Consider the following 15,654-nt stretch of genomic DNA (forward strand, 5'->3'; position numbering starts at 1 on the left):
TTCCTTGTGAGGACCAGGTGTGGACAGAGCAGGTGCTCGGGAGGGAGGGCTGTTCCTGTTTCCTGCCCTCGCCTTCTCAGCTCGGCCAGCTCTGAGGACATGGCTGGACGCAGCAGGTGCTCAGGGAATACTGGCTGAGTGAGTGAATGTACAATTGTCGGTTTGGTATAAATGGTACTAAATAAGGCTAAGTGCTGCCATTTTTGGCTTTGGAGGCCTAGGGTTAATTGGCTGCTGCCCAGCCACCCTCAGCTCCGCCCACGTTTGGCACTGCTTGGGGTCAGGGGTTCTAAGGGTGCCCCATGACTTGGAACTGCATGTCCAATGGTAGGTTTTGGCCAGGGAGGCTTTGGCTTGCCCCAGTCCGTGCACCACCCTCCATCTCTGTCACTCTGTGCCAAGCCCTGCTGGGGTGGGCTCAGGATGCAGCCTCCTTGAAGATGCTCCTGCAGCTCCCAGATGTCCTCTGGTGAAGGGCATTGGAGCCACGTGAGCCTCAGGCCCTCTCACCAGGGTGAGCATGTGTCCTGGTGTACATCCAGACACGAGTGTTATTCAAGCCCCTCACCCTGAAGAGTGTGTGAGCTGGCCTGTTGGGTAGTATATATGATCCCCACTTCTTATTATCATCTGGCTGAAGGATGCCTCCCAGGGCATCCCATCACAAGCACCACCACCATCACCACAGGTGGTTCCCAAGGCCCTCTGGTGCATGGGAAGTCTCTGAGGCACACAAAGCAGAGTGAACCTGCCTGGCGAGTCCTCACTGGGGGCCCCTCCTCTTCTCCCTCCCCCACTTATGTCTCCTGTGTGTCCCTGGGGAGCCCAACAAGTCTTTGACACATCTCAAGCCCCCATCACTTGGAAAGGGAGCCTGGAGCCCAAGGAGCTTGAGGGGTAAGGTGTACCCATCTGTGTTCTGTGACCCTGAAAGGACAGGAAGGTGTGCCTTATGCCTCCCTTCTTTTGGAGAGAAGGATAACTTCTTGATGGCATTCAAGCTGAAAGTGGATGCCAACGGAAACATGAGTGCCGAGAGACTGTGAGCACGATGCTGTCACACATCTTCATGGCACAGCAACCAGAGGTTTTGCTCTTTGTTTAACTTTTGCCCACTGAATGCATCACCACCATTACCACTATCACCACCGTCACCATCATCACCTCACATCGTCATCATCACTACTGCCATCACCATCGTCTCCATCACCACCACCAACACCACCACCATCAACACCATGATCACATCATCATCACCACCATTCTCCTCATCATCCCCATCACATCATCATCACCACAGTCATCATCACCATCACTACCACCATCACCATCACCATCATCACTACCAGCAACACCAGCATTACTACCACCACCACCATTGCCACCATCACCACCATTATGACCATCATGATCACTATCAATACCACCATCACCACTGTCATCACTATCACCACCACTGTCGCCACCATCACAACCATTATCACATCAACATCACCACCATCCCCATCACCATCACCATCATTATCTCACATTATCATTATCATCACCATCACCATCATCATTACCATTATCTGCATCACCATTATCACCATCGTTACATCACCATCACCACTACCATCATCATTGTCACCATCACTACCATCATAATCACCATACCCACCATTATCACCATCATTCCCACTATCACCTCTATCATCACAAGCACCACCACCATCACCACCATATCACCATCACCTCTGCTATCATCACCATCATCACCACCACAATCACCACCATCACATTTTTACCATCACCATCATCACCATCACCATCACCACCACCATCACCACCATCACCACCATTATCACATTGTCATCACCACCATTCTTATCAACACTATTATCACTGTCACCACCATCATCACTACCACCATCACCATTATAATCATCACCTCCATCGACACCATCACCACCACTATCACCATCAACATCGTCACTAGCATCATCACCACCTTCATCAGCACCATCACCACCATCAACATTATCATCACCATTACCATCATTGTTTCACATCATCGTCATCATCACCATTATTACCATTATCTCATCATCAGTACCATCAGTATCACCATCAACACCATCATCTCATCACCATCACCACCATAATCTCACATTATCATTGTCACCATCATCACCATCACCACCACCAACAGCACTATCATCACATCACTATCACCACCACCATTATTACCATTATCATCATCACTATCATCATCATTATCATCACCATCACGATCATCGTCACCAACACAATCACTACCACAGTCATCACCATTACTATCATTACCATCATCACCCCATCAGGTGATGGTGATGCTTGATGGCAATGATGATAAAGCTTGATCAAGCATAACAAGTGTTTTTTGCATGCTAGATGCTTTGCACACTTCATTTCTTACCCTAACACAACCCAGACAGAGAAGTGTTATTCCCATTTTACAAATAAGGAAACTCAGGAGAGTAAAGTGCTCAAGGTCACACAGCTTTTCAGTGGAGGAATTTGGATTTGGATGCACATATGTTTCCTTGATCAAAAAGCATAGCTTTCCTGGCCCTGTAGCCTGTTCTGGGGCAGGAGTGCTTGAGCCCCTGCTCTTCCTGTTATTCTACCATCATCAGTAGTGTAATGCTATGTTACGTTCCCTCAACTATCGAGAGGGAAGTGGGAGGTGCCAATGTGGGGACACCATTACAGATGTGGCTGCAGAGGTGCGGTGGGGGCCTTTGTGTGCTCTAGCAAGGATGAATGACCTCCTTGGAGACAGAGAGAGGGGAGTGGGAAGGCTTCTACCTCTGACACCTCTCCCTAGTAAAGGAGGCATGAATAATCTGATTGCTCAAACTGTAATCTACAAAATACCAATTGGGCCTTGTCAACCAATGGGTGGGGCTGTGATTTGTAAGGTCACACATATGCATGGGTGCTCTCTCTTCTTCCCTCTCTGTGTGGCAGTGGTATGGGTGAGGGGACTGTCCTCTCTAAAGTCACATCTGCAGGCTGTACAGGAAGCATGGTGTTGGTATCTGCTTCTGGGGAGGCCTCAGGAAGCTTCCAGTCATGGTGGAGGGCAAAGGAGGAGCAGGTACATCACATGCCAGAAGAGGAGAAAGAGAGAGAGAATGGAGAGGAGGTGTCACACACTTTTAAATGACCAGATCTCATGTGAACTCAGAGGGAGAGTTCACTCATCACCAGGGTGAGGGTCCAAGCCATTCATGAGGGATCCACCCCCATGTTCCAACCCCTCCCACCAGGCCCCATCTCCAACTCCAACCTTAGGTATTACAATTCAATTTGAGATTTGGGCAGGACAAATATCTAAACTGTATCAAACATACACGTTGGTTCAGCCCAAAAAGGTGGGAAATCTCAAAACAGAGGCTTACAAGTTTTACTAGTTTGTTTTCACACTGCTATGAAGAATTACCCAAGACTGGGAAATTTATAAAGGAAAGAGGTTTAATTGACTCACAGTTCTGCATGGCTGAGGGGGCCTCAGGAAACTTACAATCATGGCAGAAGGGGAAGCAAACACATCCTTCTTCACATGGCAGCATGAGAGAGAAGTGCCAGCAGGGGAAATGCTAGACACTTATAAAACCATCAGATCTCATGAGGCTCACTCACTATCATGAGAACGTCATGAGGAAACTGCCCCCACGATCTCATCACCTCCCATGAGGTCTCTCCCCCAACATGTGGGGATTACAATTCAAATTACAATTCAAGATGAGATTTGGGTGGGGACAGAGAACTAGACCATATCATTCCACCCCTGGCTCCTCCCAAATCTCATTTTCTCACATTTCAAAACACAATTATGCCTTCCCAACAGTTCACCAAAGTCTTAACTCATTTCAGCATTAACCCAAAAGTCCAAGTCCATAGTCTCAACTGAGACAAGGCAGGTCCCTTCTGCCTATGAGCCTGTGAAATCAAAAGCAAGTTAGTCACTTCCTAGATACAGGGTGGGTACAGGCATTGGGTAAATACATTCATTCCAAATGGGAGAAATTGGCCAAAACAAGGGGCTGCAGGCCCATGCAAGTTTGAAATCCAGTAGAGCAGTCATTAAACCTTAAAGTTCCAAAATGATCTCCTTTGGCTCTATGTCTCACATCCAGGTCACGCTGATGCAAGAGGTGGACTCCCACAGCCTTGGGGAGCTCTGCCTCTGTGGCTTTGCTGGGTAGAGCCTCCCTCCCGGCTGCTTTCATGGGCTGGTGTTGAGTGTCTGTGGCTTCTCCAGGTATATGGTGCAAGCTGTTGGTGGATCTACCATTCTGGAGTCTGGAGGACAGTGGCCCTCTTCTCACAGCTCCACTAGGCAGTGCCCCAGTGGGGACTCTATGTGGGGGCTCCAAACCCACATTTCCCTTCTGCACTGCCCTAGCAGAGGTTCTCCATGAGGGCTCTGCCCCCACAGCAAACTTTTGCCTGGACATCCAGGCATTTCCACACATCCACTGAAACCTAGGTAGAGGTTTGCAAACATCAATTCTTGACTTCTGTGTACCCACAGGACAAACACCACATGGAAGCTGCCAAGGCTTGGGGCTTGAAACAATGGCCTGAGCTGTACCTTGGCCCGTCTTAGTCATGGCTCGGGTGGCTTGGATGCAGGGCACCAAGTCCTAGGCTGCACACAGCAGGGGGCCCTGGACCAAGCCCATGAAACCATTTTTTCCTCCTAGGTCTCCAAAACAATTTTTTGCTCCTAGGCTTCCAGGCCTGTGATGGGAGGGGCCACCATGAAGGTCTTTAACATGCCCTGGAGACATTTTCTCCATTGTCTTGGAAATTAATATTTGGCTCCTTGTTATACAAATTTCTGCAGCCAGCTTGAATTTCTCCCCAGAAAATGGGGTTTTCTTTTCTACTGCATCATCTGGCTGCAAGTTTTCCAAACTTTAATGCTCTGTCACCTCTTGAACACTTTGCTGCTTAGAAATTTCTTCCTCCAGACACCCTAAATCATCTCTCTCAAGTTCAGAGTTCCACAGAGCTCTAGGGCAGGGGCAAAATGCCACCAGTCTCTTTGCTAAAACGTAGCAAGAGTCACCTTTACTCCACTTCCCAACAAGTTCCTCATCTCCATCTGAGACCACCTCAGCCTAGACTTCATTGTCCATATCACTATCAGCATTTTATTCAAAGCTATCCAGCAAGTCTTTAGGAAGTTCCAAACTTTTCCACATTTTTCTTCTTCTTCTGAACCCTCCAAACTGTTGCAACCCCTGCCAGCTGGCCAGTTCCAACATCACTTTTATATTTTCAGGTATCCTTCTAGCAGTGCCCCACTCCTGGTACCAATTTACTGTATTAGTTCATTTTCGCACTACTATAAGAATTACCCAAGACTGGGTAATTTATAAAGGGAAGAAGTTTAATTGACTCACAGTTCTGTATGCTTGGGGAGATCTCAGGAAACTTAAAATCATGGTGGGAGGGGAAGCAAACACATCCTTCTTCACATGGTGGCAGGAGAGAGAAGTGCCATCAGGGGAAATGCCAGACACTTATAAAATCTGGTGAGACTCACTCACTATCAAAAGAACATCATGGGGGAACCTGCCCCATGATCTAATCACCTCCCACGAGGTCCCTCACCCAACATATGGGGATTACAATTTGAATTACAATTCAAGATAAGATTTGGGTGGGAACACAAAGCCAGACAATATCACGAGTCATAGGTAGATTCAGAGATCCTTTAATCTGCAATTGATTAAAGGAATAAAACTTTGTCAAAAAGCAGAAAGGAGTGTTTAAGATAAGGATGCTATGTCAGTCAGCCACAATATGCCCTGCTTAGCAGGATCAATGGCCCGCAGGTGGGACTTACCCTTGCCTGGAGTAGCTTTTGAGCCCTGTTTATAATTTGATATCTTATTCCCATGAAGAGTCTGTTCTGCCAGTCATGTGATCTCCAGATCTCCAATGATCTCTAATGACCTCTAATGTTTAGGCACCAATATTAATGCTGGTCAGTTGTGGCTACACTCTAAAAAGGAGAAACTAAAACGGGGTGAGTTCTAGCTCCCTTTCCATCATGGCTGGGAGCCAAGTCTTTAAGGTTTTGCTGGGGTTCCCTTGGATAGAGGGACTCCATTTATTTGGTGAGGAGCTTAGGATTTTATTTTTAGTTTACACTCTGTTTGTCCTCTCTGTTCCCTGCTTGTCCTCTCTGTTCCCATTTGTCCTCTCCTTTCCCTATTTGTCCCCTCTGGTCCATGTTTGTCCTCTCTGTTCCCTGTTTGTCCTCTCTGTTCCACATTTGTCCTCTCTGGTCCCTGTTTGTCCTCTCTGTTCTGTGTTTGTCCTCCCTGGTCCTTGTTTGCCCTCTCTGTTCTGTGTTTGTCCTCCCTGGTCCTTGTTTGCCCTCTCTGTTCTGTGTTTGTACTCTCTGGTCCATGTTTGTCCTCTCTGTTCCCTGTTTGTCCTCTCTGGTCTCTGTTTGTCTTCTCTGGTCCCTGTTTGTTCTCTCTGGTCTCTGTCTGTCCTCTCTGGTCCCTGTTGTTCCTCTCTGTTCTGTGTTTGTCCTCTCTGTTCTGTGTTTGCCCTTTCTGTTCCCAGTTTGCTCTCTCTGTTCCCTGTTTGTCCTCGCTGGTCCGTGTTTGCACTCTCTGTTCTGTGTTTGCTCTCTCTGTTCCCTGTTTGCCCTCTCAGCTGTGTATTTGTCATCTCTGTTCCGTGTTTGTCCTCTCTGTTCCCTGTGTCTGGTTCAGCTTCCATGCTTGCCCTGTGCTATGCAAATCCCACCCAGCCCTGTAAGACCAGTCCTCCTCTTTCTCCCTGACACTTCCTAGATCCTACTCAAGAGGTCTCCCATCTCGGCTCCTCTGGGTGACTTTGCTTGTTTCCTCTCCCTCTCCAGCTCAGCCCCCCATGGCCTAGACAAGGGCCCCCACCCCAGGGAGTCCCTGTGGCTGTTCCTTTCATTTCATCCAGCTGGGTGCACAGCGGCCCGCTCTGCCCATGGGGTGGCCCCAGGGTCCTGTCCAGTGAGGTCAGGGTCCCTGGGAAGTCATGGAGTGTAAGGCAGAACCCCTCCCTGAGTCCAGGTGGCCCAGTAGAAGGGAGCTTGGAGGAAAGTGTGGGGGCTCTGGGGCCTTTAAGCCTCAGCAAACTGCCTGGCAGGAGAGCCTTCCCCAGTGGTGTCTGACTTCTCCATCACAGGGGACTAAACACCCTCTCCTGGCAGCGCTCTGGGGGGTGGTGAGTGACTGGGGGGGCCTGGCTGAGCAGCCTCTCCTCCCCTAACAATGAGCCACATTGTCCTTCCCACAGGAGGGGCTCATGCAGGGCTGGGCCACCAGGACCCCAACATCTGCCCAGCTGGCCTGTGTGAGGTTCCTTCCGATCTGTCCTCAGCCTGGTGGAGAGGGGAGGAGGATGAAGGCGGGGGAGGGAGGAGAGAGGGAGAGGAAGGACACTTTGGCCTCCGGAGGTCCTTCTGCTATGGATGCAGGTGGCTGAGGGGACCTTAAGGCCACACAGGAGAAGCTGCGGGCTGGTGCCCAGGCCTGGCTGGCAGGACCCGTGCCCAGCCCCCGGGACCTCCCAGCCCTTTCCGAGCCCACACAATCTGTGTCAGCCACCAGAGCCCCCACCCACACTCACAACCATTGTTAATTAAGACTATCTGCATTATAGGGCTAATTAACAATTAGCATAAACATAATTAGCCAGCGCTGACATTTAACTCATTACATTGTTTAAATAATTTTCGGAAATTGCCCCAGCGGCATTCTGTCAGCTCGCAATAAAGGCGCCACTTTGTCATGTAAATTAAATGACATTTGTGTTGTTGCTGTCCCACCGTGGGAGACGGCGGGCCACATCCCACCCTCGAGGCCTCCCGGTGCGATCTGGCACTGGTCCTGGTCCTGCCCCCACCCCCAACTGGTGGCGAGGCGGTGCAGCGGATGCCCCCAGGCCGGGCTGCCAAGAGAACTCCAGGCCAGAGGACAGACCCGGGCTAGCCCCGCGGTCCCGGCCTCTGCCCCCCAGGACCCTGGCACAGGAAGTTCCTGCAACCAGTGGGCAGCGTGGATCCCAGTCTCAGGACTGAGGGAGATCCTGGGTGTCGGAGAACGAGGAACCGAGGTCTGGGCCTGGAGAAGCCTGTGGACTCTACTTCCAGTCAGTTCCAGGCATCAGTGACAACCAGGACATCCTGGACACCTGGCCGAGAGGCTTCTCCCTCAACCTCCCATGCGGACCCCCATCTCTGAGTGGCCCTGGGGCTGGGGTCCTGGAGGAGGTGGCCATCACCTGTGGGGAGCTGCCGAGCCAGCCCCGCCCTGCTCTGGGGAGTCCTGGTCAGCAAGGGACCCTGATGACTAGGCCCTACGGCGACCCCCCTCAGCCCCAACTTCCAGCAGCCCCTTCCTCTCCCCCAGCTCCCCGCCATCTTATGTCCCCGACTTCAACCCAGACACGCAGCCCCAGGATCCTTGGCTATCCCTGGGGTGGGGACAGCCCGCAGCCCAGCCAGTAATGGGCATAGAGCTGATCCAGGGGCACGAACATCAAGGTGCTTCCCCTTAACCCTGCCACTGAGTTTACCTCCACAGCGTTCACACTGACTGACTGTCCTCTCTCCCCGACGTCTGTACCCCGGGGCCCCAAATGCCCCCCATCAGACAAGGCCGACTTGGGGCAGCTGGAGTTTGGGTCTGAGCTCAGAAATGCTTCCCACTGTCTCTGGCTCTGGCCAGCTAGATGGGCACTCATGTTCACTCACTCAGCTACTCCTTCCTTCCCACCTTCCTTCCTTCCCTCCTCCCTCCTTGTTTTGTTAGTTCTCTCATTCATTCATTCATTCATTCATCCATTCTCTCATTCCTTCCTATGTACTTTTTTTTTTTTTTTTGAGACTGAGTGTTGCTCTGTCGCCCAGGCTGGAGTGCAGTGGTGCAATCTAGGCTCACTGCAACCTCCACCTCCCGGGTTCAAGCGATTCTCCTGCCTCAGCCTCCTGAGTAGCTGGGATTACAGGCATGCGCCACCACGCCCAGCTAATTTTTGTATTTTTAGTAGAAACGGGGTTTCACCATGTTGGCAAGGCTGGTCTTGAACTCCTGACCTGAGGTGATCTGCTTGCCTCGGCCTCCCAAAGTGCTGGGATTATAGGCCTGAGCCATCGCACCCGGCCCCTTTGTGCTTTTGTTCAACCAATGGACAGCAGCTGTGGGCAGGGCTCAGTCCAGCCCCCAGGCCTCCCTACCCCTCGATCCTGCCTGCCTGGGTGGGAGCCTTGCCTCGCCTCCAGGGACAGGCACTGGTCAGCACTGGTTCCACCTGCCCTCCAGATGTCCTCTGCTGTGTTCATCCTGCAAGGCAGGCCTGGCCTTGCTCTGTGAGGTGGCAGGACGCCCTTTGCTGTGGGGCTCTGGGTGTCCAACTACTCTGGGTTGGGCCAGGTGAGCCCCAAGGCCCCTCTCACAGAAGGTGTGTGGACCCTTGACAAGGCCAAACGGGTGTCCCACCACCTACTCCCACTGGCAAGTATCCGCTGAGGGAATAGAGAAGGCAAACAGGGAACAGAGAAGGTGAACAGAGAACAGAGAGGGTGAACAAGGAACAGAGAGGGTGAACAGAGAACAGAGAGGGTGAAAAGGGAACAGAGAGGGGGAATAGGGAACAGAGAGGTTGAACAGAGAGGGTGAACAGGGAACAGACAGAGTGAACAGAGAACAGAGAGGGTGAACAGAGAACAGAGAGGGTGAACAGGGAACAGAGCTGGTGAACAGAGGGAACAGAGAGGGTGAACAGAGGGAACAGAGAGGGTGAACAGAGAACAGAGAGGGTGAACAGGGAGCAGAGAAGGTGAACAGAGGGAACAGAGAGGGTGAACAGAGGGAACAGAGAGGGTGAACAGAGAACAGAGAGGGTGAACAGGGAGCAGAGAAGGTGAACAGGGAACAGAGAGGATGAACAGAGGGTGAACAAGGAACAGAGAGGGTGAACAGGGGACAGAGAGGGTAAACAGGGAACAGAGAGGGGGAATAGGGAACAGAGAGGTTGAACAGAGAACAAAGAGGGTGAACAAGGAACAGAGAGGGTGAATAGGGAACAGAGAGGTTGAATAGGGAACACAGAGGGTGAACAGTGGGAACAGAGAGGGTGAACAGAGGGAACAGAAAGGGTGAAAAGGGAACAGAGAAGGTGAAAAGGGAACAGAGAGCGTGAAAAGGGAACAGAGCTGGTGAACAGAGGGAACAGAGAGGGTGAACAGGGAACAGAGAGGGTGAATAGGGAACAGAGAGGGTGAAAAGGGAACAGAGAGGGTGAACAGGGAACAGAAAGGGTGAAAAGGGAACAGAGAGGGTGAACAGAGGGAACAGAGAGGGTGAACAGGGAACAGAGAGGGTGAACAGGGAACAGAGAGGGTGAAAAGGGAACAGAGAGGGTGAACAGAGAACAGAGAGGGTGAACAGGGAACAGATAGGGTGAAAAGGGAACAGAGAGGGTGAACAGGGAACAGAGAGGGTGAAAAGGGAACAGAGGGTGAAAAGGGAACAGAGAGGGTGAACAGGGAACAGACAGGGTGAACAGGGAACAGAGAGGGTGAAAAGGGAACAGAGAGCATGAAAAGGGAACAGAGAGGGTGAACAGAGGGAAAAGAGAGAGTGAATAGGGAACAGAGAGGTTGAACAGAGGGAACAGAGAGGGTGAATAGGGAACAGAGAGGGTGAAAAGGGAACAGAGAGGGTGAACAGGGAACAGAGAGGGTGAAAAGGGAACAGAGAGGGTGAACAGAGGGAACAGAGAGGGTGAACAGGGAACAGAGAGGGTGAATAGGGAACAGAGAGGGTGAACAGGGAACAGAGAGGGTGAAAAGGGAACAGAGGGTGAAAAGGGAACAGAGAGGGTGAACAGGGAACAGACAGGGTGAACAGGGAACAGAGAGGGTGAAAAGGGAACAGAGAGCATGAAAAGGGAACAGAGAGGGTGAACAGAGGGAACAGAGAGGGTGAACAGAGAACAGAGAGGGTGAACAGAGGGAACAGAGAGGGTGAACAGAGGGAACAGAGAGGGTGAACAGAGAACAGAGAGGGTGAACAGTGGGAACAGAGAGGGTGAACAGGGAACAGAGAGGGTGAAAAGGGAACAGAGAGGGTGAACAGGGAACAGAGAGGGTGAACAGGGAACAGAGAAGGTGAAAAGGGAACAGAGAGCGTGAAAAGGGAAGAGAGAGGGTGAACAGGGAACAGAGAGGGTGAAAAGGGAACAGAGAGGGTGAACAGGGAACAGAGAGGGTGAACAGAGAACAGAGAGGGTGAACAGGGAGCAGAGAAGGTGAACAGGGAACAGAGAGGATGAACAGAGGGTGAACAAGGAACAGAGAGGGTGAACAGGGGACAGAGAGGGTAAACAGGGAACAGAGAGGGGGAATAGGGAACAGAGAGGTTGAACAGAGAACAAAGAGGGTGAACAAGGAACAGAGAGGGTGAATAGGGAACAGAGAGGTTGAATAGGGAACACAGAGGGTGAACAGTGGGAACAGAGAGGGTGAACAGAGGGAACAGAAAGGGTGAAAAGGGAACAGAGAAGGTGAAAAGGGAACAGAGAGCGTGAAAAGGGAACAGAGCTGGTGAACAGAGGGAACAGAGAGGGTGAACAGGGAACAGAGAGGGTGAATAGGGAACAGAGAGGGTGAATAGGGAACAGAGAGGGTGAAAAGGGAACAGAGAGGGTGAACAGGGAACAGAAAGGGTGAAAAGGGAACAGAGAGGGTGAACAGAGGGAACAGAGAGGGTGAATAGGGAACAGAGAGGGTGAACAGGGAACAGAGAGGGTGAACAGGGAACAGAGAGGGTGAAAAGGGAACAGAGAGGGTGAACAGAGAACAGAGAGGGTGAACAGGGAACAGATAGGGTGAAAAGGGAACAGAGAGGGTGAACAGGGAACAGAGAGGGTGAAAAGGGAACAGAGGGTGAAAAGGGAACAGAGAGGGTGAACAGGGAACAGACAGGGTGAACAGGGAACAGAGAGGGTGAAAAGGGAACAGAGAGCATGAAAAGGGAACAGAGAGGGTGAACAGAGGGAAAAGAGAGAGTGAATAGGGAACAGAGAGGTTGAACAGAGGGAACGGAGAGGGTGAATAGGGAACAGAGAGGGTGAAAAGGGAACAGAGAGGGTGAACAGAGGGAACAGAGAGGGTGAATAGGGAACAGAGAGGGTGAATAGGGAACAGAGAGGGTGAACAGGGAACAGAGAGGGTGAAAAGGGAACAGAGAGGGTGAACAGAGAACAGAGAGGGTGAACAGGGAACAGATAGGGTGAAAAGGGAACAGAGAGGGTGAACAGGGAACAGAGAGGGTGAAAAGGGAACAGAGGGTGAAAAGGGAACAGAGAGGGTGAACAGGGAACAGACAGGGTGAACAGGGAACAGAGAGGGTGAAAAGGGAACAGAGAGCATGAAAAGGGAACAGAGAGGGTGAACAGAGGGAACAGAGAGGGTGAACAGAGAACAGAGAGGGTGAACAGAGGGAACAGAGAGGGTGAACAGAGGGAACAGAGAGGGTGAACAGAGAACAGAGAGGGTGAACAGTGGGAACAGAGAGGGTGAACAGGGAACAGAGAGGGTGAAAAGGGAACAGAGAGGGTGAACAGGGAACAGAGAGGGTGAACAGGGAACAGAGAAGGTGAAAAGGGAACAGAGAGCGTGAAAAGGGAAGAGAGAGGGTGAACAGGGAACAGAGAGGGTGAAAAGGGAACAGAGAGGGTGAACAGGGAACAGAGAGGGTGAACAGAGAACAGAGAGGGTGAACAGGGAGCAGAGAAGGTGAACAGGGAACAGAGAGGATGAACAGAGGGTGAACAAGGAACAGAGAGGGTGAACAGGGGACAGAGTGTTGAACAGGGAACCGACAGGATGAACAGAGAACAAAGAGGGTGAACAAGGAACAGAGAGGGCGATCAGGGAACAGAGAGGGTGAATAGGGGACAGAGAGGGTGAACAGACGGAACACAGAGGGTGAATAGGGAACAGAAAGGGTGAAAAGGGAACAGAGAGGGTGAACAGGGAACAGAGAGGGTGAAAAGGGAACAGAGAGGGTGAACAGAGGGAACAGAGAGGGTGAATAGGGAACAGAGAGGGTGAACAGGGAACAGAGAGGGTGAACAGGGAACAGAGAGGGTGAAAAGGGAGCAGAGAGGGTGAACAGAGAACAGAGAGGGTGAACAGGGAACAGATAGGGTGAAAAGGGAACAGATAGGGTGAACAGGGAACAGAGAGGGTGAAAAGGGAACAGAGAGGGTGAACAGGGAACAGAGAGGGTGAAAAGGGAACAGAGAGGGTGAACAGGGAACAGACAGGGTGAACAGGGAACAGAGAGGGTGAAAAGGGAACAGAGAGCGTGAAAAGGGAACAGAGAGGGTGAACAGGGAACAGAGAGGGTGAACAGGGAACAGAGAGGGTGAACAGAGAACAGAGAGGGTGAACAGAGGGAACAGAGAGGGTGAACAGAGAACAGAGAGGGTGAACAGAGAACAGAGAGGGTGAACAGAGGGAACAGAGAGGGTGAACAGAGAACAGAGAGGGTGAACAGTGGGAACAGAGAGGGTGAACAGAGGGAACAGAGAGGGTGATCAGAGGGAACAGAGAGGGTGAACAGGGAACAGAGAGGGTGAAAAGGGAACAGAGAGGGTGAAAAGGGAACAGAGAGGGTGAACAGAGAACAGAGAGGGTGAACAGAGGGAACAGAGAGGGTGAACAGAGAACAGAGAGGGTGAACAGTGGGAACAGAGAGGGTGAACAGAGGGAACAGAGAGGGTGAACAGAGGGAACAGAGAGGGTGAACAGAGAACAGAGAGGGTGAACATTGGGAACAGAGAGGGTGAACAGAGGGAACAGAGAGGGTGAACAGAGGGAACAGAGAGGGTGAACAGAGAACAGAGAGGGTGAACAGAGGGAACAGAGAGGGTGAACAGAGGGAACAGAGAGGGTGAACAGAGAACAGAGAGGGTGAACAGTGGGAACAGAGAGGGTGAACAGAGGGAACAGAGAGGGTGAACAGGGAACAGAGAGGGTGAAAAAGGAACAGAGAGGGTGAACAGGGAACAGAGACGGTGAAAAGGGAACAGAGAGGGTGAACAGGGAACAGAGAGGGTGAACCGGGAACAGAGAAGGTGAAAAGGGAACAGAGAGCGTGAAAAGGGAAGAGCGAGGGTGAACAGGGAACAGAGAGGGTGAAAAGGGAACAGAGAGGGTGAACAGGGAACAGAGAGGGTGAAAAGGGAACAGAGAGGGTGAACAGAGAACAGAGAGGGTGAACAGGGAACAGAGAGGGTGAACCGGGAACAGAGAAGGTGAAAAGGGAACAGAGAGCGTGAAAAGGGAAGAGCGAGGGTGAACAGTGGGAACAGAGAGGGTGAAAAGGGAACAGAGAGGGTGAACAGTGGGAACAGAGAGGGTGAACAGAGGGAACAGAGAGGGTGAACAGAGGGAACAGAGAGGGTGAACAGAGAACAGAGAGGGTGAACAGTGGGAACAGAGAGGGTGAACAGAGGGAACAGAGAGGGTGAACAGGGAACAGAGAGGGTGAAAAAGGAACAGAGAGGGTGAACAGGGATCAGAGACGGTGAAAAGGGAACAGAGAGGGTGAACAGGGAACAGAGAGGGTGAACCGGGAACAGAGAAGGTGAAAAGGGAACAGAGAGCGTGAAAAGGGAAGAGCGAGGGTGAACAGGGAACAGAGAGGGTGAAAAGGGAACAGAGAGGGTGAACAGGGAACAGAGAGGGTGAAAAGGGAACAGAGAGGGTGAACAGGGAACAGAGAGGGTGAACAGGGAACAGAGAAGGTGAAAAGGGAACAGAGAGGGTGAAAAGGGAAGAGAGAGGGTGAACAGGGAACAGAGAGGGTGAAAAGGGAACAGAAGGTGAACAGGGAACAGAGAGGGTGAACAGGGAACAGAGAGGGTGAAAAGGGAACAGAGAGGGTGAACAGAGAACAGAGAGGGTGAAAAGGGAACAGAGAGGTTGAACAGAGAACAGAGAGGGTGAAAAGGGAACAGAGGGTGAAAAGGGAACAGAGAGGGTGAACAGAGAACAGAGCGGGTGCTGCTCTGTTGCCCATGACCGCGACGAGGCAGCATCTGAGAGTCTCCAGCCCTGAGAATGATGATCAGAGCCACAGATGAAGTCTGAAACTCCAGACGTGGCGGCCCACCCCTCCCCCTTCCCCGTGCTTCCCAGACAGGGCAGAGTGGCCCACAGTGCCCGGGACGGCTAAATCAAATGGCCCCGAGAGTTGTGGGGCCGGTTCTGGCTGTTAAGTGCTTGTCAGCGCCCACAGGCCCTCTCACGACTCTATAAAATTCCCAAGAATTATAGGAGCGCCAGGGCCACATAATTCACTGCACAGTAGATTTCACCTGGCGGCCAGTAATTCATATTTGTGGCGATAATATTGTTTTCCACTTTCTGAGAGTTATCGCCGTGTCTCCCTTCCAGGTCACTATGGATATCAAAAATCAATTTGGAAAGATGGATACTGTCAGGGAATAAAGCATGAAGGCAGAGGCCACCCTCTCGCCTCCATCCGTGCTCCTGAACCTTGGCGGGGGGCTCTGACTGCTTGCCGGGACTTGACTGGGAAACCG

This window comes from Pan paniscus, chromosome 3 (assembly GCF_029289425.2).
Source record: "Pan paniscus chromosome 3, NHGRI_mPanPan1-v2.0_pri, whole genome shotgun sequence".
Taxonomy (NCBI): Eukaryota; Metazoa; Chordata; class Mammalia; order Primates; family Hominidae; genus Pan; species Pan paniscus.